At 35.0% G+C, this 25,005-nt stretch overlaps 1 protein-coding gene across 2 annotated transcripts in view; it reads left to right on the forward strand.

Moving 5' to 3' along the window:
• Positions 1–25,005, forward strand: part of LOC124370786 (protein TANC2) — a 243,159-nt gene that overhangs the window by 41,115 nt on the left and 177,039 nt on the right. The window contains exon 2 of one of the 2 annotated variants that reach the window (XM_046829116.1): positions 9,013–9,053. The exons of the other annotated variant lie outside the window; for it this stretch is intronic. The gene's annotated coding sequence lies outside the window, so the exon portion shown is untranslated. The remainder of the gene's footprint in view (positions 1–9,012; positions 9,054–25,005) is intronic. 2 annotated transcript variants of the gene reach the window in all.

Genomic DNA, 25,005 nt, shown 5'->3' on the forward strand with positions numbered 1-25,005 from the left:
ATACGTTCAGAAATAAATGTCTTTAATTGACGCTTTGAACGACCTTGTTGGCAGTATTGTCTGCTGAAGGTCGAGAACATGTGCTTTGCGTATCCCCCGGCCTATCACAAGTGCACCATGAGACACTTGTACTGGTTGGAAAAATCAGGGATTCCAATTATTCCGTTTTTATGGCACACTTCTTACCTTAAAAATCGTGATCCTTATATGCTGACTTCAAACCTCATCTCTAAACAAACTAATATGGAATATGGCATCCCTCAGGGCTATATACGTTTGCTTCTTCCATTTTTATCACGGCTGTACATTGATTTCAGTGATTCATCACGAGAAACGTTTTTATACTTTAAGTATTTATCTAAATTCAATTAATCAGACACATAAAAGTTATAAAATACTTCATGAAACTCCGCAGTTACTTTTGGACCTTAAAAGTAGTGTAATTCCTGCTCAGCTTAGGTTTTGAAAAAGCCTGGTGAATCAGTCACGAGGTTTGCATTAATTGCATGGATCAGTGATGCATTCTGTATTTCTTCCTGCGACTTGCTAACTTTGTGAATGATGATGAAAGGAATCTAATTAACGTTACGTTAAACTAAGGTCTTGTGCTATTTAGAAGAGTTTTGTTTTTCTTACATTCAAAAATGGCTTATGGCCTAAGTTATCCTTAGTGAAGTGGAGATTATGGAGAATATGTAGTGACGTGTTGGAAAGGTTGTGATAAAACAAAATGGAATGAGTCTTCAGACTTAAAAAAGACTATCAGAAAATGTTTTAAACCTTTTCATAATAGATTGCAGTACATCAAGTCTTTTGGGAGGTTGCGGTACCTGACTTTACATACCTATATATCTTTGAGATAATGAGGAACTGCAAATCAAAGTATGCTTTGACTCGTGGTATGGAGCCGGAGGCAAGTTCATTTTATAATATTAAATTTAAGATTGAATGTAATTTAATGCTATTCATAGAAATCTCAAAACATAACCAACTATATATTTTTCTTTGTTTACTCTTCAATCAGCTTTGGTTTAATTAATTTTTATCATATTTTCTTTTCTTTTGCTTTACTTTAATTTATCTTTTTCAACATTGTTATTTTCACATTCCTTAATATATGGGGCTGGTTTTAGATGAAATCTATTCCTTCGAGTAGTTCTAAATTATACTCTTACGATGAGGCAAGATCTATGATTTCCAAATAATTGTACCACCTTCCATTTCATCTCAGATCTTCAAATACGACATTAAAATATGCTAATATTTCATACTTTTTCCGACAGTGCGGCGAAAAACAGGAACAATTCTCACAAAACTCGTCTAATGAAGAGTCTGCGTTCCCCCGTCTCTTCTTCTTCCGGTCCTATTTATGTCACACTCACATTGTCTCTTGAATGATGACGTCTAATTATAACTTAACTGGCTGAACGCTTATATAACTGCCAGACGCTCAGTAAGTCTACCGGAAACGGAACGATCTCGGCGGAGACTTTCAGTTGGCAACACTTCAGAACAGCTGATTGTCTGACCTCCACTTTATAAATAACTGAACAAAATAAAAGAGGTGTAAGGGAACTTTGCCTGGGTAGCAAACAACAGAGTAAGCATTTTATAGTAAAATACATTATGTTGTATTTTGTTCTATATTATTAAGGTAGTCTAAAATCATAAATAGGGTAGTAGCAGATTCATCCTTAGTAGATATTAAATTTAAAATACTTCGTCAAAGTTTCTAAGTTTAATGTTTTATATCACTTTTGTGGTGCACCAATAAAAATGTGTACAAACCATCTTGTAGTGTGAAATTTAACAAAGGTCGTATAAACTACATTGATACATTCACAGTTAGCAAAATATAAACCAGTCAATATATTTAATTTTAAATGTTCGTGTTTTTTGCTGGCTTAAATATTTAAAATAGATTGTGTCACCTTGTACAAATGATACGTAATCTTAAAAATTTTAAATACTTTAATGGGTTTAATCTAGTAAAAGAGTATATAAAAATAGACAAGTTCTGTTTACGTTGTGATACTCTGAACCGGGGAGCTGGTATTGAAAAAAGTCAGTTATTTAGTTGCTGATACTTTGAGCTACTATGAGTCATGACTATGAATTATTACTGAAATTACCATGATAAGATAATACCAGTGCACTATATACAATGCCAGTTTTGCACGACGGGTAATACTCGTAACTACAGATATTCATGAACTGTCCTAACAGAAACTGCAATTTTCATGATATTCATTCTATCCGCGGGTGATATTCGAGTTCAATTATTCATGATCAAATATACAAAATCGCTCAACCAACAGCGCTAATAGCCGATAATGTAGCATAATCCGCAGATTTTACCTGCTTATGTAATAAATATGCACATGTGGCTATCTAGTGACTACAGTGCCTAATAGTTGAGTCACATGCAAAATCATCACTGCGTCGCCAACTAACATAGTTCAAGATAAACAATAATAAAATATTTTAATTTAAATAAATGCGTTCCTTTCCTTGATTCAAAAGAGCCAATTTATGGACTAGCGTCAGGAACGGAAGAAAGGAAAAAATACTATAAATTCTATGAAAGTTGAGTTTAGCTCCAGTTCACCTTCTTAGTGCAGCGTCTGAAATCTGACGCTGTCTCAGAACTGACTCTTGCCATCTGAGGTCATGTTCGTCTGAAAAAGTACACACAAAAAGCCGGTGACGAAATAGTTTAAAACTATCTCTTTACATCATGATGACATTAGAGACACCTAGACTGCAAAATATACAAATATAGTGTAATATAGGTGAATAATTTACTCTTATTGTCTCATTAGGTTTCAGATGTTACACTAAGAGGAAAGTTAACTAGAGTTATACTCAACTTTCATATTGAAACAATGCTTCCTACCATATAGTTACGTTACTATGTATTCTATTATAATCTAGTGCCATTTATTGTGAAAATAATCAGATTAAGATTTCTGATTTCAGACAGGTGTGAGAGTTCTAGATCTGTATATTTCAGATAGGATAAAACTACCACATACAACAAAACTAGACGTCGACAACGGGTTAATCAGGATACGCATTCCATACATGATCGTTGTTTTCAACAGTCCTATTTAAATAACTTTCAAAGTTGTCACATTGAATATGTAATGTAAATATTTGTAGCTCATATTTTAGCTCATGAAGTGTTAAAAGAGTTTTTATAAACTTAACCGCTACTATAACAGCAAATAGTTTAGTAAGATGTACCTAAAGTTATTAGTTAGTATAGTAGCATAGCCAGCACAGAACACAGAACTATTCATCATTACTTGTTTTTCGCATTGGGAAACCAAATTTTGTATAAAGTGGTTATAACAAGCTGGAAATATTTTTAGAAAGTTTGGATTTTTGTTCGGTAATTTGTAAATTTATATTGTATGGAAATTTTTGTCCCAGAACTTTAAATTTGACAGTATTATTATAGGAACAAAAAAAAATGGTAAACAAAAAGTTCCCATAGGTAAGTTTTTTAAAATTATTGACAGCCTTTATAATTTATTTCCTAATTTTTTAATAAATAAGTATTATTAATATTAAAACATTTTTTCCTTTGCTATCTACGTGTCGTATTGTTGTCGTATTGAAAAATAGGTCACTCATTGACACTACAACTCATGTAAATGATGTAACTTTTGTCTTCCGCCATTCTTACTTTGGCTTAAATACAAAATGCGTAAATTTCATAGTGTAAAGGCCTGTCATTTCATGTGAGGTGATAACAAAATGTATAATTTTTCTGTAGTTTACTGGAAGTGACTTTAAAGATTAATAAATTTAACATTAAACAGTATTTTCCAAACCTAAATTCGATTGCACCACCTTAATTGCTCGCAATGTAAGAAGCAAATGCTTATAACGAAACCTGTTAAATTTTCTTTCCACTCGGTTGTGTTCCTTGGCCTTAGTTGCGAAATATGGGTAACCTTCCATTCAGTTCATTTGCTTGCAAGTGATGCGTGTAACTCTAGGTAAATATCATTATTAATATATATGACAAGAATGAGGTACAGTACTGCTTACTGCACAGGTAAGGTGAATAGAATAGTGAAACAAGCAGCTCTCTATATGTCTATATATATATATATATATATATATATATATATATATATATATATATACTGCATGCTTTAGGTTGAACCGATGTATGAGTCATAGGTGCGTATTTCTCAAGGTAAAGTCATTGTGATACGATACGAGTACACATATTGTGTATGAGATACGGCAAGATCCACTCTGGTGATCACTACAGGAACCCGCGATACCTTGAACGCGTTCTTTCGTAGTTGACCGCCACATACTGGACACAAAAAGGAATGAAGGATTAAATGATATATGTGTCACGAGAGTAGTGTCTCCAGTCAATTACTGTGATAGTCGCCAGATAGTGACACCAGTAATGGATAGTATTGACGGAAACAGGAACGAGGTACCAACAATACCACACGCTGCACGGGCGAGAGTACGGCGATATCGCCCTGCTGATCATGCCAATTGACACTGGCTGCCTCAATATCTTTCTCTTAGATTCCCGTGTAATGACGGTCGCATGACCGGTGTTGAGTGGAAGGAAAGATCAGCTGATAAATGTGTCTCAAGTGCGAGTTTCACTACGTAATTACAGTGATAACTGCCAGACACCACTAAGTAATTGATAGTTTTATAGTGACAGGAAGGAGATACAGTACTGCTTGCTGCATGGACTAAAGTACAGCGACACCAATTTTTCTGCTTGTGCTAAATTCCACTGCCTGTTCACGATAATGTTTTTCCGGTAATACCTGATAAACACCGACCTCATATCTACGTGGATCATAATCTAAAGGAAGGTGTAATTTAAGGCGAGTCATTGCCTTTCCCCGGTATGATGATTTATTATTACTATCGTTATTGTTAAGAACTCAATAAGACTTACGTTAATTCTCCGTTGTATTGGTTCATTCCTCTAACTTTCTTGTAAAATTCATTAACATGCCACATGCTAGGAACTAAGAGCAATATATATCTCTTGATAATTATATGCATGATTGCGAGATGTTCGTGAAAAAGTGTTACGGTGGTGACGGACAGCTACAACAGTAATATATATAGTTCCATGTTATCGCAAGGCCAAGTTTACTTCCGTATCCCAAGAACTGGAGGTAGAAGGATCAAAGTGCCACGAGGTCAGTCGTCTCGAAGTAATTACCTCTAGATAGCCGACGGATAGTGACATTAGTAATAGATATTAATGACACCGACTGGGCCAAGACGCAGTAATACTTGCTAAAAGATTTGTCGAGGAAGTGTGGAACGACACAGAAGCTACTGTTATGTCAGTTGACAATGATAATCCGTGATTTCTTTTCACGCCTTATTTCAGAGCCGAGTTAATTTTGGTAAATTGATATACATGTTGGATCTAGAAACACCTCACACTGGCAAGGGCATTACATTGTGTAAAGTCCTAATAACGCCTCATACAGACAAGAGTCTCGAATTGAGATAATAACTAGTAACGCTCACATTAATAATAGTCTCGTCTTGACTAAAAGGCCTAGTAACACCTCGCACGAACAATAAACTCACATTGATTAGGGACCTAGTAATGCATCACATAAACAATAGTCTCGTCTTGACTAAAGGATCTAGTAACACCTCGCACGAACAATAAACTCACATTGATTAGGGACCTAGTAATGCATCACACAAACAATAGTCTCGTCTTGACTAAAGGCCTAGTAACACCTCGCACGAACAATAAACTCACATTGATTAGGGACCTAGTAATGCAGCTCGTCTTGACTGCCTAGTAACACCTCGTCAGGGACCTAGTAATGCATCACACAAACAATAGTCTCGTCTTGACTAAAGACCTAGTAACACCTCGCACGAACAATAAACTCACATTGATTAGGGACCTAGTAATGCATCACACAAACAATAGTCTCGTCTTGACTAAAGGCCTAGTAACACCTCGCACGAACAATAAACTCACATTGGTTAGGGACCTAGTAATGCATCACACAAACAATAGTCTCGTCTTGACTAAAGACCTAGTAACACCTCGCACGAACAATAAACTCACATTGATTAGGGACCTAGTAATGCATCACACAAACAATAGTCTCGTCTTGACTAAAGACCTAGTAACACCTCGCACGAACAATAAACTCACATTGATTAGGGACCTAGTAATGCATCACACAAACAATAGTCTCGTCTTGACTAAAGACCTAGTAACACCTCGCACGAACAATAAACTCACATTGATTAGGGACCTAGTAATGCATCACACAAACAATAGTCTCGTCTTGACTAAAGACCTAGTAACACCTCGCACGAACAATAAACTCACATTGATTAGGGACCTAGTAATGCATCACACAAACAATAGTCTCGTCTTGACTAAAGACCTAGTAACACCTCGCACGAACAATAAACTCACATTGATTAGGGACCTAGTAATGCATCACACAAACAATAGTCTCGTCTTGACTAAAGGCCTAGTAACACCTCGCACGAACAATAAACTCACATTGGTTAGGGACCTAGTAATGCAAAACACAAACAATAGTCTCGTCTTGACTAAAGATCTAGTAACACCTCGCACGAACAATAAACTCACATTGATTAGGGACCTAGTAATGCATCACACAAACAATAGTCTCGTCTTGACTAAAGACCTAGTAACACCTCGCACGAACAATAAACTCACATTGATTAGGGACCTAGTAATGCATCACACAAACAATAGTCTCGTCTTGACTAAAGACCTAGTAACACCTCGCACGAACAATAAACTCACATTGATTAGGGACCTAGTAATGCATCACACAAACAATAGTCTCGTCTTGACTAAAGGCCTAGTAACACCTCGCACGAACAATAAACTCACATTGATTAGGGACCTAGTAATGCATCACACAAACAATAGTCTCGTCTTGACTAAAGACCTAGTAACACCTCGCACTAACAATAAAATCACATTGATTAAGGACCTAGTAACGCATCACACTAATAATAGTCTTATCTTGACTAAAGACCTAGTAACACCTCGCACTATCAATAAACTCACATTGATTAAGGACCTAGTAACGCATCACACTAATAATAGACTTATCTTGATTAAAGACCTAGTAACACCTCGCACTAACAATAAAATCACATTGATTAAGGACCTAGTAACGCATCACACTAATAATAGTCTTATCTTGACTAAAGACCTAGTAACACCTCGCACTATCAATAAACTCACATTGATTAAGGATTTAGTAACGCATCACACTAATAATAGTCTTATCTTGACTAAAGACCTAGTAACACCTCGCACTATCAATAAAATCACATTGATTAAGGACCTAGTAACGCATCACACTAATAATAGTCTTATCTTGACTAAAGACCTAGTAACACCTCGCACTATCAATAAACTCACATTGATTAAGGATTTAGTAACGCATCACACTAATAATAGTCTTATCTTGACTAAAGACCTAGTAACACCTCGCACTATCAATAAACTTGCATTGGCCTAGGAATTACACACACATTCTAACACATTACACTGACAAATGCCTCGGACAGGGCTTCATGGTAACAAGTAAAAACATACCTCTCTTGCTGACTTAATCACGCCAAAACAGTTATCTTATAATAATAATATACATACATATTAATATATATAAAGTATGTGAATGACTGAATGTCTTTTTCCATAGAAAAGCCATAGTCTTCTACCATATTATACATGCAGTTGTATCCAAGCCAATATTTATGCACCTGCCTACAGCTATATCGTACAATGACATGAGATCCTGTTAACATTTAGGTTATGTTGCCCTTTCCTCGCGTGTGGTGAGATCTCTGTCGACACGAAGCGACAGGACGAGCGGCTGTCTCTCGTTCGTTCGCTACGCTCTGATTGCCCTGGCTATTAACATAATGCTGGTTACGGAACTGCAATTCACTCTGATAGACACCTACGTTTTATTACTCTAATGCAGTTGGTTGCAATTACTGTTTTTGTCGAGACTATAAGCTATAATGCGATTTATGACCTCGTATTATTGATTAGGACTTCGATTTACTATTATCCGATTATACATCGAGTTATGCGATGGATTCTCATGGTATCTTACTCACATTTGTCGTAAACTGCTGCATAATTTGGAATAGCTTACATTATGTGGCAGTAAAAATTTCATAAGGTAATCCAGACTACATGTCTGTAAAAAGGTCATGGAAGGTCAGATGTGCGGCGATCTTTACCACGTCTTTGTGTAAGTGTGTCTTTGTAAATTATACTATAAGAGTAATTGTATTCCATGATTAAATATATTATTATTTTATTCAACAAAGTGTAGTTTATTAAACATTGAAGGCAACATATCTTTTTTTCTAAGATTAAGTATAATCCTTCACGAAAAGAATGTTTTGGTTATAACACAAAATGTATCTGAACGACATAAACTTCGGGTGGAGTAAAGCCCCTTCACTCCTGCCACTGCAGCAAAAACACTGGCGTTCCTGGTAAACCACTCAACCGATGTGCTTACATATATTCAATTCTGAACTAGATTTAGAATAGTAGTTTCATCACCAGGAGCAAAAGTAGTTGTTCTCGGTGCGCAATCGAGTTTTACGAACGACTCGAAGCGCCAAAAGAGACTTTTGCTATATGTGGTGAACAACGGTTTTTATCATACGCAAAACAAAATTAAAACAAGTATTTATCTCATTTTTACTACATTAAAACTCAATACAGTAATACTGTCGAGTTTGTAATTCTGCTGTTTTTTGCACTTAGTTCTACTGAAAAAGTATCAGGTTTTGAGGTTAGTACACTGAAAATACTTGAATTCTGCACCAGATGATTTTTTCAGGTATCTCTTATAAAATAACGAAAAACAATTTTGATCGACCTACTCAGGCATCAAAGACAGCTGGTTTTTGTGCAGTATGATAAAAAGTAATTCGTTCCTGCTTTTGTTTCAGTTACTGAACCCTTTTGAAGGAAATCTACTTCTATTTGCCAGGTAGGCTACTCTTTTCTTTGCTTGTTCCTTAGCTTATGTCTGCAACCTGTTCACCATCCCAATGTTACATTTCAGTAGTGTAGTTCATATACTGTGATTCTACTAAAACTAAATAAAATCACAGTGCGGATATTACAATTTACTGACGCGGAGTATACATATGATGATCACATTTGACCTGATTCGTCATAACTAAGATGCTAAATTATAACGTTTATGTAATTAATAATAACTACTAAAATACCTGAGAGATCGTCTAATAAAATGTTTCACTTACAATTGACTCGTATAACTTTACTTAGACTCAAGTGTAGCACTGTTTATTACCGTCTAGCATCTCTGGGAATTGCCTAGTGAAGAGAGATTCGCTTCCCGAATGGACAAAAAATCCTAAGAAGGCATATTTTGTCTTCTTTATTATTATTCTCAGTTTACTTCTGAAAAGAATAATGCTAGCAAAGACCGTTACATGTAAATTTTGCCATTATATTACTGCACGGTTTCATTTCACGATTTTTATATCTACTTTTAGTAGGTACCATGTACTGTATAGTTATAAAGTAAAACACATTTTAGTACATAACAACAGTTGGTAGCAATGACAAGACGTGCCAGTTATCTAGCATGGTAACACAATCGGATCTCTCACTTCTGTAAAACCGCATGGTTCTATATTATAGTTTACACATAGTAAACACCGCAATACTCATAATATGGTGTAAAATTAACACTTAGCAGATTCCGCAATACTGAGAGTGAGGGAGAGAGGGAGAGAGAGAGAGAAGAGAGAGAGAGAGAGAGAGAGAGAGAGAGAGAGAGAGAGAGAGAGAGCGCTCCGTTGTAATATGTACGAGTCATGATCTTGGCGTGATAAAACTCTATCACTTATTTTCGCATTCTCGGAGTCCAAGTTTTGTTGAAGTTATAAAATGGTTCAATCATTCTTTCCTTACTCATTAAACTAGAAATGTCTCCATACTTATGTTGCAGCACTTCCGGAAAGTGGTTTTAATACCTTAACTAAATTTAATTATATTGAAGAAAAGGTTTTAATGACATGTCTATGATTTAAAGCTACTTACTGAGTTACATCATGTCAGTCCATCCATATAGTTTCTATATCAAAATGTTAATATATTTCTGAATTAAAATTTAAATTGTTATAACATTTGAACAAACTTTTTCAGTATATGTATGTTGCTTTGTTCAATTTCTTAAATAACACACAGATACAACGGCATAAGCTGGCATAAAAATACAAGGTCGGAGTACGCCAGACCATGTGTCGCGTAACAAACTACTTTACTAAAGATACATGCAAAAATTCGAGTTTATACCTCATTTCGTTTTCAAGATATCCTGCGGCTAGATAGACAGACGGACATCATACATCAGAGAAATAAATTTGACATCCCTTCGGTAAACAAAAGAGAAATTATGTCAACGTACTGATTATATACTCCAATGAGGATCAGATAAATTCTATAATTGGACACCCATTATGATAGAACTTAATCTTAGATATATGGAAAATTGAAGTTTTATGCAAAGTTGTAAGTTTCAAAAATGGTATACATGAAATCTTTTTTTAAATAATTTATAAAATGATATTCGTATTTTTGTTTATTAAGTCTTTCTTATAGCAATAGTTCCAGTGAGATTAGAGAGTACGTTGAAGTAAAATCTTGTCATCGACTTGTAACATTGACCTCCCAATATTTTCCCCCTTTTTACTGTACGTATAACACAGGTTTTTGCTACTATATTCTGCTTGTTCTCGCTGCCACCCATAAGACCAATGTAAAAATATTAGCTAACGCTCAGCTAAAATCCCATCGAATTACATACAATCACCATCATCGAACTAGTGTTGCCTGTATAGAATCGAAACATCATGCAATGTCTAGTCTTTAGAGAGTTCGTTTTCGAAATATCGTGCAGACAGACAAACATAAATTAAATTATTTCCTGTCCCTCAAGAGATAGTCTTCGCTAACGCTTGGTTAATGAAACAATACAAATCAATAAAATAACTCCATACAATAATTTACTCTTACGGAAGAACATTGTTTTATGGACGGAATTTAGAAAAAGTATATTCTTTACTGACATTGTGGATCGAGGACTATATCAAGTACATCTACAAATCAGACGTACACGCACATATCCTCCGGTATTTTCCTGTAATAGCTATTTTTACTTGGGTGATAAACTAAAGTAAACATTCCAACTGAAAATGAAATGTTGTGTCAATACATTATTCTTTATGTAATATAGTGAATTTAAAGTAAGAATCGACCAAACCAATTAATACTTACTATACTTACTACCTTAAAACCTTAAAAAATGTTCTTTACATATGGTCTGTAATTATACAATAAATGTCTGCCAGTTTTTGGCGTTCAAAAGATGGGTAAGTAAATTTTTTATTTATCTATTTGATTCGCCATTGCTATACTAGCGATACCTTCAACAGACTGGTTAGAATCACCTAAAACCTCTACTGATGTAGACCCCATTCGGCTTTGATCATCAGAGCTTCATTACAATGGTTGAAAGCCAGATGTCGCATGAATCATGTCGCCCGTGTACACTGCATAGAGAGATCTGTTGTCGTTAATACCTTCTTTCCTGTGGAGGATATTGATTATTTCCTACCAGCAAATATCTATAGTAATGCATTGTTAAGTAATTTATGGTATGCTGTATATATAACAGAATCAGTGAAACTGCAAACAATTGTGCTTGAACTGTACTCTGGGAGTAAATTTATACTGAAATGTTATGATTTGACATTTTTAATGGACAATAATTGGACATGTCATAAATGTTTACAATTAAATTGTTTAAACTTTTCAATAGTGTCATGAAAAACTAAGAATTTTTTTAAATTGTGCATAGAATTATGGAATAATAATTAAAGTATAAAAACTTTAGTCTAACAATGACACAATTCGAAAAGTAAAACACTGGACTCTCCAACGGATTTAATATCACTATATCGTCAAATTAATATGAATATATTAAGAGGTATGTCCATTGAGCAAATGTGAAAGCAGTATAACCTATACTTGTAATGTGCAAAGAAGTAAAGGGAGGAAAATCAATTTCAAGAAACTTATCAATAATTACGGTACTTTTCAAAAACATACCGAGTACTACTTTCCACGTTCACAGAGACAACGGCTGACCTACAGACACAATAGGTGCATTATTGCTCGGTTCAGTCAAGATAATTATACAACATACACTTCTGGACTAGCAACAACACTAACAGCAGCAACAGCAGTTAACGGTCCAGATGATAGTGCAGCTAGAAACCAGCATTAAAAGGTAAAATGCTTGCTACTGCGTCATTGACTTTTCTATTTTAGTGCCTCTTGTTACCATACACTTCTAGTCTAGCAGTAATTATAACAGTAAAGTTATACTCCAGAGGATAGCGCAGCTAGCAACCAGAATGAACAGTTATTAAAGCCACGACAGTGGGTCGTTACCATTACTATTTAGAGTCATTGGCGACCATACACAGAAGAAAGTCAAGCACTAACTATCACAGTAACATCCCAGAGGATAGCGCATCTAGCAACCAGAATGAACAGTTATTAAAGCCACGACAGTGGGTCGTTACCATTACTATTTAGAGTCATTGGCGACCATACACAGAAGAAAGTCAAGCACTAACTATCACAGTAACATCCCAGAGGATATCGCAGTTAGCAACCAGAATGAACAGTTATTAAAGCCACGACAGTGGGTCGTTACCATTACTATTTAGTGTCATTGGCGACCATACACAGAAGAAAGTCAAGCACTAACTATCGTAGTCACATCCCAGAGGATAGCGCAGTTAGCAACCAGAATGAACAGTTATTAAAGCCACGACAGTGGGTCGTTACCATTACTATTTAGAGTCATTGGCGACCATACACAGAAGAAAGTCAAGCACTAACTATCACAGTAACATCCCAGAGGATAGCGCAGTTAGCAACCAGAATGAACAGTTATTAAAGCCACGACAGTGGGTCGTTACCATTACTATTTAGAGAGTCATTGGCGACCATACACAGAAGAAAGTTAAGCACTAACTATCACAGTAACATCCCAGAGGATATCGCAGTTAGCAACCAGAATGAACAGTTATTAAAGCCACGACAATGGGTCGTTACCATTACTATTTAGAGTCACTGGCGACCATACACAGAAGAAAGTCAAGCACTAACTATCACAGTAACATCCCAGAGGATATCGCAGCTAGCAACCAGAATGAACAGTTATTAAAGCCACGACAGTGGGTCGTTACCATTACTATTTAGAGTCATTGGCGACCATACACAGAAGAAAGTCAAGCACTAACTATCGCAGTCACATTCCAGAGGATATCTCAGTTAGCAAACAGCGCTACCGGTGAAATGAATACTACTGGGTCACTAACATTGCTTGTTTTACACCCTTAATAACGGGAGGTAACACGAGCTTCCCTACAGGTGCTCTGGAGAATCTTCCAGCACTTCTACCGTTAGATTTACGCGTGCTAGCTGAAGCATAATCTGCGTAGCAAATTTACGTTGTGGACTTCTGGAAAGCAAGCTGCTCTACAGTATTAGTACGGGTGACCTCATCATTCCTAAAGTGGTAAATGAACTGGATTTAAACATGATATTGGATATGATTGAAATAATCAGTTTTCAGTAAGCCCTTTCTTGTAAATACCCGAATCTGAGCTGTTTGGCAAAGAAATAATCGTAAAATTCGTCGTAGATAAATTGAAGTGAAATTTAGTTATATTAGGAGATTTCAATTTGTAAATTTATGGTACACATTACAATTTGAATGATGGGGATAATTTATTTACTTATGTTTATGTGTTTGCATAGCCTTAGTATAAAGAACGACATTAGAAATTTTCGAAATAAAACACTGGACTATTTCATTATTTCAAACATAGCAAATATTGATGTGAAGATGTGTTGGTTGTGGAGGGCTCTTATCACCCGGCTATTGTAGGGGGGGGTTCCTGTCGCCTCTCCGTTATCTTATCGGTCAAGGACAGTGGAACCCAGCGGCTATTGTTTCAGGTGAGCTGACTTCCTTTCTATAAATATCAAAGATTACACAATATTGATTGGTATCAGCTATACTCAATACTTGACTTAAATTGTTTGTTTATTTGTTTTATGATTATATATATATATATATATATATATATATATATATATATATATATATATATATATATATATATAGATATATATATATATATACAAAGTATTCTTAATGAAGAATGCACATTAAGGAAGCAAAAATACTCAAAATATCCGTTTTGTTTCACTCTCTCTGTAATTTCCAACTTAAAACTGAAGGAAAAATTCCATGGAAAGTATAAACAATTCAATACTTTAGAGAATTATGAGAGAGGTTCAAAATAAAAACGAAAGTTGAAAGGGAAATAAAACTTGCTTATGACAGCTACACTAATAATGTCGAAAATAACATCAATTTGTATAAAATGATTTAGGATAAAAAGGATTTATCGAAAGTAAAAAAATCTTGGGTGTAATAAATCATTAATCATTAAGCATTATGGGAAAAAATTTGAGAGTGGAACGGCAATATTGCAGGTGCGTTTGGAGAGCATTTAAGCTCAGTGTACAAGAAGTATGTGACAGAACCTACTGTCGAAGAGGCGGTGGCAGGGCTGTGTAGGGAAGGGTTCACTGCCCCCGCTCACGTATATTGAGCACCGGGATGTTCGGTGTGTCATTAGGAAGATGAAATCAAAATGTACCGAAGGACCTGATATGCTTTCGAGTTATTTATTTAAAGATTGCTCCGATATACTGAGTGAACCGTTAACTTTTCTATTTAACTTAAGCCTAAGATCAAATTTATTTCCTAATAAATGGAAAACTACAACAGTAAATGCAATATTTAAGAATGGTAAAGAATCACAAATAAGTAACCACAGACCGGTAGCTGTTTTATACATTCCTGTTAAGATTTTAGTAATTGTTTTCCCTTCCAACATGGATTTGTATCTGGAAGGGATACTACCGTTTTGCTTAATTTTATAAACTATGTCTCCTCGGGGCTGGACTTGGGGGTACAGACTAGCGCATTATTTCTGTACCTGGCTAAGGCATTCGATAAAGTGGACCATTCGATTTTCTTAAGAAAGCTCCATTATTATGGGTCATCTCAAAATTTAGTTTAGTTTTAAATCATATATAATCATCAGAAAGTAGTATGTTTTTTTATAACAGTTTTTTACTCACCAAAAGTTAATATTCAGTATGGGGTTCCCCAAGGCTCAAGTTTAAGGCCTTGTCTTTTTAAAATTTAGATTAATGACTTGTGTAATTACATCTAGTAGGCCAAAACTTGTTGGACAATAATTTAAAAATTTTTTCCGTATTCAAAGCGAGGAAGATTTTTTTAATGTACAAAATAACCTTGAAAATGTTTTTAGGTAGACTGCTGAAAATCAAATTAATTTTAAGATATCAAAGTGCCAATTGATGACTTTTACGAGATCTCAAACATGGATTGAGTACAATTACTCTTTAAATGGTGTTTCGTTGGCTAAAATTGAAACAATTAAGGATTTACAAATTAAATGATAAAGTCAAATTTATTATTTAATTCTCATATCGATAAATGTGTATCGTCAGATTGTAAAATGGGGAGATTCATTATACACTTTGAAAATTTAGAAAAATTAAAGTTATTGTATAATTCCTTGGTCAGGTCGAGATTGGAGAGTGCATCTATTATTTGGAATCCAATTTATGTCACATACCAAGAAGCCTTGGGAGAATTCAAAAACTCTTCCAGAAAATACATATCTTAACGATTTAATGTTTATACATATACATATATATATATATATATATATATATATATATATATATACGATTTCTTTTGGTGAGTTGCTGGATTTGTTTGGGTTTCAGAGACTAGAACTGAAGATATTTGATAAAATTGACATCTCTGGTGTTCTTGTACATAGCCTATTGTTGCATGGTCAGGTAGATGATACCTCCAGTGTAGTGGCCCTGGCCTATTATGTCCTTAATTTTAACAGTAGAAATAAACGGTTATTCTCTTCACCTTACTCAAGCACTGTAGCACACGCCCACTTGCCGCTCTACCGGGTAAAGGTATTACAATTTACTAAATAGTGAAAGATGCGCTGTTGACATTTTTATTGAGCCACTTTCTATTTTCGAAAAGAAACGCAGCCTACACCTCAGTTAATACTTTTTATTATTGTTAGTCACAAAATGGTAATGACTATATATAAATATATATATATATATATATTTATTTATATAATTTATTTATATAATTTATATATATATTAGTATATAATATATATATATATATATATATATATATATATATATATATATATATACTATAACAATTTACCAGCCTGGGAGATCACTGCATAGTATTCTAGGCTGAAAATCTACGACAGTATTGGAATGACTAAGCGTAAGGTCTTCCAACGCAATGTGATACTATCTATCACCAGCTCTTATGGCTCCTGAATCCGACGAGTTCACTTAGAAACTGGCATGAGAATGCTTTGAAAACTTTATCCATTACAGCTCGTTGTAATTCAGTACATATAAGTTTTATTGCTGGTCATGCCGGTTTTCTCGGCAATGATCGCCGATGAACTGGTAAGAAATGTCTCAAAAAACATTTTCTTGGACCTGAACCAGCTTCTGGCATAAATAAGTTAACTAAGCAATTGAGAAATGGTTCAGAGACAAGGACTGCAAGGTTATCGATTGCACGGTTTCTCTGGACAGATATTTGTAAAAAAAGGAAAAAAGAAACTATTAGTAACAAGTCACTTGACTTGAAGAACTGGTTGATGAAAAGTAACAAGAAACAAGTATTTTCTTTCGTTATTGGACTCTGTAATTTGTAATTTCAGAAAACATTTGCACACTATAGGACCAGGCTCGTACTCAGACCGGTTTTATCGGACATTTTTACCGGAGCCCTACGCCACACTTGTACGGAGGCGGGTGGCAAAAAATACATTTCCGAGGCTCGCCAAAGCTGCGAACGGCCCTGGATAGGACTACTGAAGAATCTAGGTATAAATTATACAAAAATAACCAGTTTATTCAATCTGATAATACTGCCAATTGTCTATTAGACTGTAAGAGCCAGGTAGTTAAAAAAGGACCCCGTTTGTCACTTGGATCCCTCAACCAGGTGTCGAATTTGATGTTAATTTTGGGTAGAAACTGTTACATTTCGTAGAAGGCGCGGGGGTAGGAATACTCTAACAACATCATCTGAGATTCACACAGTCTTGTGTTCCTCTTTTAATCTAGTCTAGTCTAATCTAGTTCATGTCTATGTTGCAATCTACAAACATTGTTTTATAGTATAATCAATATCATTTCATAGCAATATGATATTAACTGCTTTGAGTAAATTAATAAAAAACGAAGAAGAATGGGTAAATAATTATTATTTGTAAATAGCTAGTTATACAAGCAAACATGTATTACACAATTAAGTTTATTCAAACAGCGCGTCAGTGTTTACTGAGAATCAAAATGCAATGAAGAGTATCAGTCCCAATGCGGAACCCTGAGTTACCCCACTGACCTTTACAAAGTTGATCTCGGTCCGGTAATGGTGGAGGACTCAGCTCCATTTCCCTTCGGTAATTTATAGCCACTTGTTAAAATATCCAACATTGCGACTCCACTAAAGCCCGCTGTCGCTGTCGTTCACAAACCGGTGTCCGTGGTCGGTGTTTTCTCCGGGATATGAATGAAATTATCATTACTCGGTGTTTAACCTCTTAGTGGACACTTTCTGTGAATCCTGGTTGTGATAAGTAAGCTTATTATCATATGATTATAAATGAAGTATGCACCAACTCAATGTAAAAAAAACTACAGGTACGTGAGGTTTGTAGTGTCGGTTATTAAATTTATAGAAGCAATAATTTTATTCGTATGTTATCGTCCTTAGGTTGAAGGGTGAGATGATATTTCTCATCAATGTCTTAGCAATGAAGAAGTATATACCTATCGTTAGAAATATAATTATTGTAATAATTGTGTTATTATACGACTGAAGGAAATATAGTAACACAGAAACATAGTAACGTTTCGAGATCTGCAATCGGACCTCTTCCTCAGGTGAATATCTAACCTAACTCATAACTACGATCTAGGTTAAAATAAACAAATAATACCAAAGCGTTGTAACAAGCCTAAGTCAGGAATCACAACAATCGTGTTGTGGACCAATCCCATTCACACTAACTCTAAAACATGCAATTCATAAAAACAAAACACTAACTATTAAAACTTAAATAAAGAATACAGATCAGAGTCTTCACTCACTGACCAACGACAGAGAACAGAGCATTATATATTCAGATGTAAAACATCACTTTCTTGTGTTCTTTTTATAATTTCAATTATATCCACACACTTTGAGCTTTAAATAATATATATATATAAAATTTAATGCTCAAAGTGTGTGGATATAATTGAAATTATATATATATATATATATATATATATATATATATATATATATATATATATATATATGAATCTGTACTGTCTTAATATTTATATATGCAAATCAATTTGTTTAAAATTTTATTTTATAGAATTTGAACTTTAAATTAATTTTAAAGAATTATTTATTATTATTAACCAACAGGCATACTTTTAAGAGCCCTTTGGTCGATAACTGTACTTTGATATAGATACATACAATTTTTTATACTTATTTGAGAAATAAAATCAAATTAAAATTCTTGAGTACAATAGTGGTAGAGGCATATTTCACCTGACGATGGGAGTGGTAGATTAGAGCTATTTCTCGGTGTTAGTATTTTAGTATGATTTGTTTCACATTAAATATCTTAAGCCGCAGACACGTGATTATATGAGACTTTTGAGGTAAGTTTTTCAACACCAAAATAATAACGTATGACAGTTTTAGCTCATATATTTCATTTTGAGGTTTGCCCCTTTTTTCCTTATTTGACTGATTTACTGGGCTATGTTTGGAGTTGAGTCACAGTGTGCATTAGTCAAAAGTGACCAGATGATCCATCAGATGGCGTTTCCTAATTGGCTGATTCCATCTCAGCTGACTGGCTATTGGCTAATTCTGTCAGTTACGTGCTCCGATTGGTCGCTCCGATTATCCTATCACATCCATTCATCTGTACGCTTCCAATTTATTTGTTTCTAACATATTGCGCGTGTGTAAGAAATTTTAACCTGTAGACGTTTTACGTATTATTTATTTATTTACCAACGTTATACTACCAATTACAAAAAATGACACCACAAGTTCATTACACTATGGCACAAAATACATGTAAATAGTGAAAACAATAGTGAAAAGTTAACAGCAACTATAGAGGCAAAATAGCTACCACAAACAGCAAGATTAACAATGTGAGAAACAAAACCAATTATATATAAGTGAAGTATAAACAGCAATAAACATAAAATAACAGTAAATAACTAACAAAAAAATAAAACAGTAAAGTTTAAATAACAGTGACAGTAAAAGATTCAATAACAATGAAAGTAAAAATAAAGAAGAACAGTAAATACAAATAATAGCAATTATAAGTGTTTTAGTCTCGTTAACTATATTATGTACGACGAGGAAAGGTTCTACGTGATGATAATAAAAATAATATATTTCCTTATTATTTGAGATAACAGCTGTTGTATAAGAGTACAATGCGTGAATGAGACATAATACGCAGACATCCACTCATCATTCAGACATATAGGCCACAGAGTCAGATATACATTTTACCCGTCCATGCTGTTGGTACAGCCCTCCCCGATCCTTTGCTCGCTCCCCTGGTTGTTATACAGAAACTGCCCTAATGGATAAAAAAAAACACTGACACAAAACGACGTTTTGATTGGGTAACGCCTGAGGCTAAGCTATTTTCATATTATTTTGAAAGTCTTTAATAAATACAGCAGCTGCCTGTAAAGGCAGACGCTCGTCCACCATCGTCAGGTGTTGCCCTGTTTAATAGTTGTCCCTGTCTCTCTTATAGTAGTTATGTATGTCCCTACCACGAACATAGATAGTACATTGGTTCATGTGAGGTCTCCAATAGGTAGATGCATGGGAATGTTAACAGCCTCAACACGATGAAAGCTGGTTTGCACGACTCAATTTAAATTTGAAATCACTTTAATTTGCTTTTTGAAGTTTGAGTAATCTCAGAAATACCTCGGAACACCTTGCACGAACTCATATTATTCAAAGCCAAACATAGATTAAGATATATTTCCGGAACTTATTCAGACTCTGGACTATTCATCGATCATGACAGTTGGACTATCAACACGTTCTCGTACTGAAATTTAGAAAGTTTGATTGATTTACATTTGGTTTTGTGTGTTTCATAGCAAATCGGAACTTTTATTATTTTAACACTGCCATAACATTTTAGCATAAAACCCAACTTAATAAACGATATATCTAATTAAGATATCTCGAGTAACATTTCATGTATGGGAGACACGTGGTGTGACGTATTCCTACTTTGTTCGAAATTCAATCACAAATAGTGTTTCGTATCAGGAAATAATTATTGTAAATAATTCGAAAACTAAATTTAGAGCTGAAGCTATAATGCCACAATTGTCGTGTTTTTTAGACAATTTGTTTATCCATTGTTACCTTAAGATTGGGACTTAGGCCAATTTCCGACATGTTAAAACTTAGAAAAGAAACCCAGCGTTAATCTGAGATTCGAATGTATTTGCGTTACACCCAACAGATGTTAAGAGTTTCTACGGAAACATCCTCCGACAAAACCACTCGGCGTCGAGGAATCTAGCATCGGTCCTGAACTAAAACAAACCAAGACGGCAACTAGCGCCAGACCAGAAAACATGCGAGGTAGCTGCAGCAATTGCCCGGATCCCGAGTGTTAACGAGAGAAAGATGAGAAGTAATAGTTGACAACACTCGCCGCCGCCTCATATCTCTCGGTAGGACTCGCCAAATTCCATTCACTAGATGACATTCTGTCGAGTGTTACCACATTCCTGGTCAGTCCAGTTTCAGTCGTTTTCTGAAACGTTACCACCTCTAATGGTTCAGTTTCCAGACTCTGCACACGGCCACTCCATAATGTTCTGGCCAGTCTTCCAGTCCAGTGACAAATTTATCTACAACAATATAAATATAGCCAGTGTCACTGTTTGAGACCTACAGGCGAGCGAGAGTACACACAGATAACTTCATGTTCTTGTTGGTGAGTCCACAGCGCAGCGGCCGCGAGTTGTGGGGTGAGTACGTACTGTGGTAACAACTGTGTTGTTGCTAATTACGCAGTGTCTGCAAAAGATGAATGGACCTGTTAGTTCTCTTATGTATTACAAGTGCACATAGCTCTTCGATTGAAGATTTTGGTAGTTTGGTCCCAATCTGTACTACAAGTTTGTGCTATAGAAATTAGTAATCACTTAATCGTTCCGAAAAAATTAAATACATTTTCAAAAATATCAGTTTATCTCTCTAAATGCCTGGACTTGGTTCAGCTCATTCACTTTCTTCATTTACTGAATTGCTTTATGTTTCCTTGTATATATTTTTTCAAGGTTTGTTAAGATATTTTATTCGCAGTTTTAATTTTCGATACAGTTCCAACTATAGTATATAATTTCTGCACAAAGTTACGAAGTATAGCTGCATATCTAACTCACATAATCCTTTATGGCGAAAGTTTTATATGATGACATTACTCTAGCTACATAACACTATTTTAACACGCAGTGTTTGATTTTGGGACATGTCTCATATCTCTAAGTCTAACGATCTTGTTAATGTTTTATTAAATATTTTTTAATTAGTTACAAACTGTTTAGTTGCAATAGCCTTTTTTGGACTTGATAGATTTATCTTTTTGTTATTTAAAGACGAAAGTTAGTAGTAGATTTCTTTCGTTTTAATATTATTTTTTTAACCTAGTGCGTACAGAATGCTATCCAGTCGCATTTAGGTTAGAAGGTTAGAAACATAAAAACGAACAACGCAATTTTGTACGTTGGATTCTAAATATATATATATATATATATATATATATATATATATATATATAATCAAGCGAGAATTGAGTGGTACCAACCCTTTTGGTTATATCTTTAAAACTTAACTTGACGCTTAACGCTGCGTAACCTCAAGGTCGCCCAAATATCACTTATTGGTGATACTCCTGTGGTTGTTTATTTAGGTAAATATATTATATAAAAGTATTAAATTTTTTCGTAAGTAAAAATGAAATTAAGTACACTACTAAACTTGGTACCATATATCTAATAACCGCTAGGCTGGTCCACCATGCGTGTCACTGCTGCATCAGTCGGAGATGGTACATGCATGTCACTCTACCATTCTCTCTATCCGCTCTGTTGAACGTCCATGCATGCTATTGCTGCAACAGTTGTTGAAAGTTAAAGTAGTTTTTTCTGCTTTTACTGGAGCTAGTAAAATGGGACATCCTTCTTGATTATTATGAATAAAATGTATTTAACAGTATTATTGTAAGAAATACTTTTCTTCAATTAAATATATTTTCAGCAAATACAAAGCAGAGGAAGGGTAGTTAAAAATAACTTTTCTTTCCAAACCTAACTACTCTTATCAGCTAGTCCCTTTTCCAGTGAGGAGATTTCTCAAGGTGAGCTACTGAGTGCAGTGAGCGGACTGTGGAAGGAGCGGGTTAAGTTCGACCGTTACAACAGTCACGGTGATCAATCAATCACCGCTACGTCTGTCACTGCTATGTTACATCACGCTTTCACCAACGACAGCCACTAAGCCTACTGTTCGCTGAAGATGCAGATGGCCATCCTGTCAGTCCTTGTCAGACGCCGCGTGATGTGTATGAAATAATTACCGTATTTCATCAACTAGTGCTACTACTACACAGTTATTGGAGTACATTGAGTTATCTCTATGTGAAAGTATTTGGTTTGATAATTTTGCTGACATTATGATAGTAAATCAATATTTCACAACTTATCTTACTTATTTTTTCATAGATTTGTACTGCCACAACCAGTATTAACCAAACCAGCATCAATACAGCTAATTTCAATCGTGGTCTGATATCCTCAATGTTCTTTATATGAGGCATACAAAAACAGAACTGTTTTTACTTACTTGCAGGTAAGTTAAGACCTTGCATTTTTTGTGACACCAAGTGTACGGACACTGTGTGTCGGCCGATATTCTTGCGCCTTTTTACTCCTCTTAGAATTACGTTTAAACTGCTCATTGAGTGTTTTAACTTCATAAATGTAGGAACATCTGACTCGGAATAGTGATCCGCTCAGTAAGTAATATCTATCCTGGTCGTTCCCAAGGTTCCACTTTGCCACTCAACTTGTAGAAAAACGTACAAGTAAGGGTACCGGTACCTTCTCAAGAAGTACCATACTCCCACCCGCTACAGATACCTTCCCCCTGAATTCAGTCTTAAACTATCCCCTTCATGTTCCTCCGTGTGTCTGGGAGCTTTTACGCTTATGTAAAAACTCTGTTGTTATACTTTAAAAAACAAGCACAATATTTCTAAAACATACACGAATTTCATAACACTAATTAGTTATTTTCAAGGTGGGTTCCTTGGCTGTTTTTTTCTGCCTCTTTTCTTCTTTTCGGTTGTCTTTGCTTTCCATTTAAAGAAACCCGCACCCAGACTCTGATCCTATTAAATGTGAGGAAGGCCCTTCCTGGCTACTTGGTCACTTTCTTCATTCTCTGAACCAAGAGGAGGCATAATTTATTGTTTTCCCCAATCACTGAGCGTCTGCTTACAGTTTTACTCCAGAGCTTATGAGCGTCATTATGGCAGAGAGAGTCCAGTGCTCTGATTGTTGCTTTATTGTCTCACAAACCAGCAATGTAACTACACATGACATACCTATGGTGGAAAAGGTTGAATCAATGTGAATGTTGAGTTTAGCTTGACAATACCTTCCTTTTAGTGCAGCATCTGAAATCTGACGCTGTCACAGACTTGACTCCCGGAATTTAGAGTCATGTTCGTCTGAATAGAACCGAAAAGAGTCAGCGACGAAGAAACTCAAAATAAACTCTTTTTATCGTTTTGATATAAGAGACACCCAGGCATCAAAATGTAGCGTAATCTAGGTGAGAAGGTCTTCTCATTGTCACATCAGGTGCACAATTGATTGCACTTCGATGTTTTAGACACGATATCTAAGCGCGGCGGAGCAACCGAGGTGCCTACAGATAGCGTAGCGATGGTGAGAAGTGTCGTTTCAAAGTTAATGTTGAGTTTAGGTCAGTTTACACCCCCTCTTGGTGCAGGAGTCTGAAAACTGACGCTGTCATAGACTTCGAATATATAATTTTGTATATTAGTATAATAACAAGTAATAGGTTTAAATGTATTATTTCATATTGAAAACAAAGTGAAGCAAAATAATCACAAACCTGAATTATAAAAAAATCTGTAGTATGCAAAACTAACTGTAGAGACTGTGAAAGCTTAATATATTGGACAAACTGGCAGAAATTGTAATAACAGGTTTAATGAACATGTACAAATATCATGTATACAATAAAATCTAATGTTGCTGGACATTTATTACAAAAAGACCACAACTACACAAATATTGAAAAGAACATGGACATTTTAGATGTTGGAAGGAAAGGAGAAAAATATTAAAGAATAATTACGTATATATTTCAATAATAATACATTTTTCATAATATTCAATATGAAAAATAAGACAAACGCAATTTTAAAAAAAATGTCAATATTAAATACAGAACACTAATCAAAAGTACAACTGTGTCATATAAATTAGATATCTGTATAATTGGTCCTCATGTATATATTTAGTTGTGTGTTATTTGCTTTAGATGTTAATGA

The sequence above is a fragment of the Homalodisca vitripennis genome, chromosome 1 (assembly GCF_021130785.1).
Source record: "Homalodisca vitripennis isolate AUS2020 chromosome 1, UT_GWSS_2.1, whole genome shotgun sequence".
NCBI lineage: Eukaryota > Metazoa > Arthropoda > Insecta > Hemiptera > Cicadellidae > Homalodisca > Homalodisca vitripennis.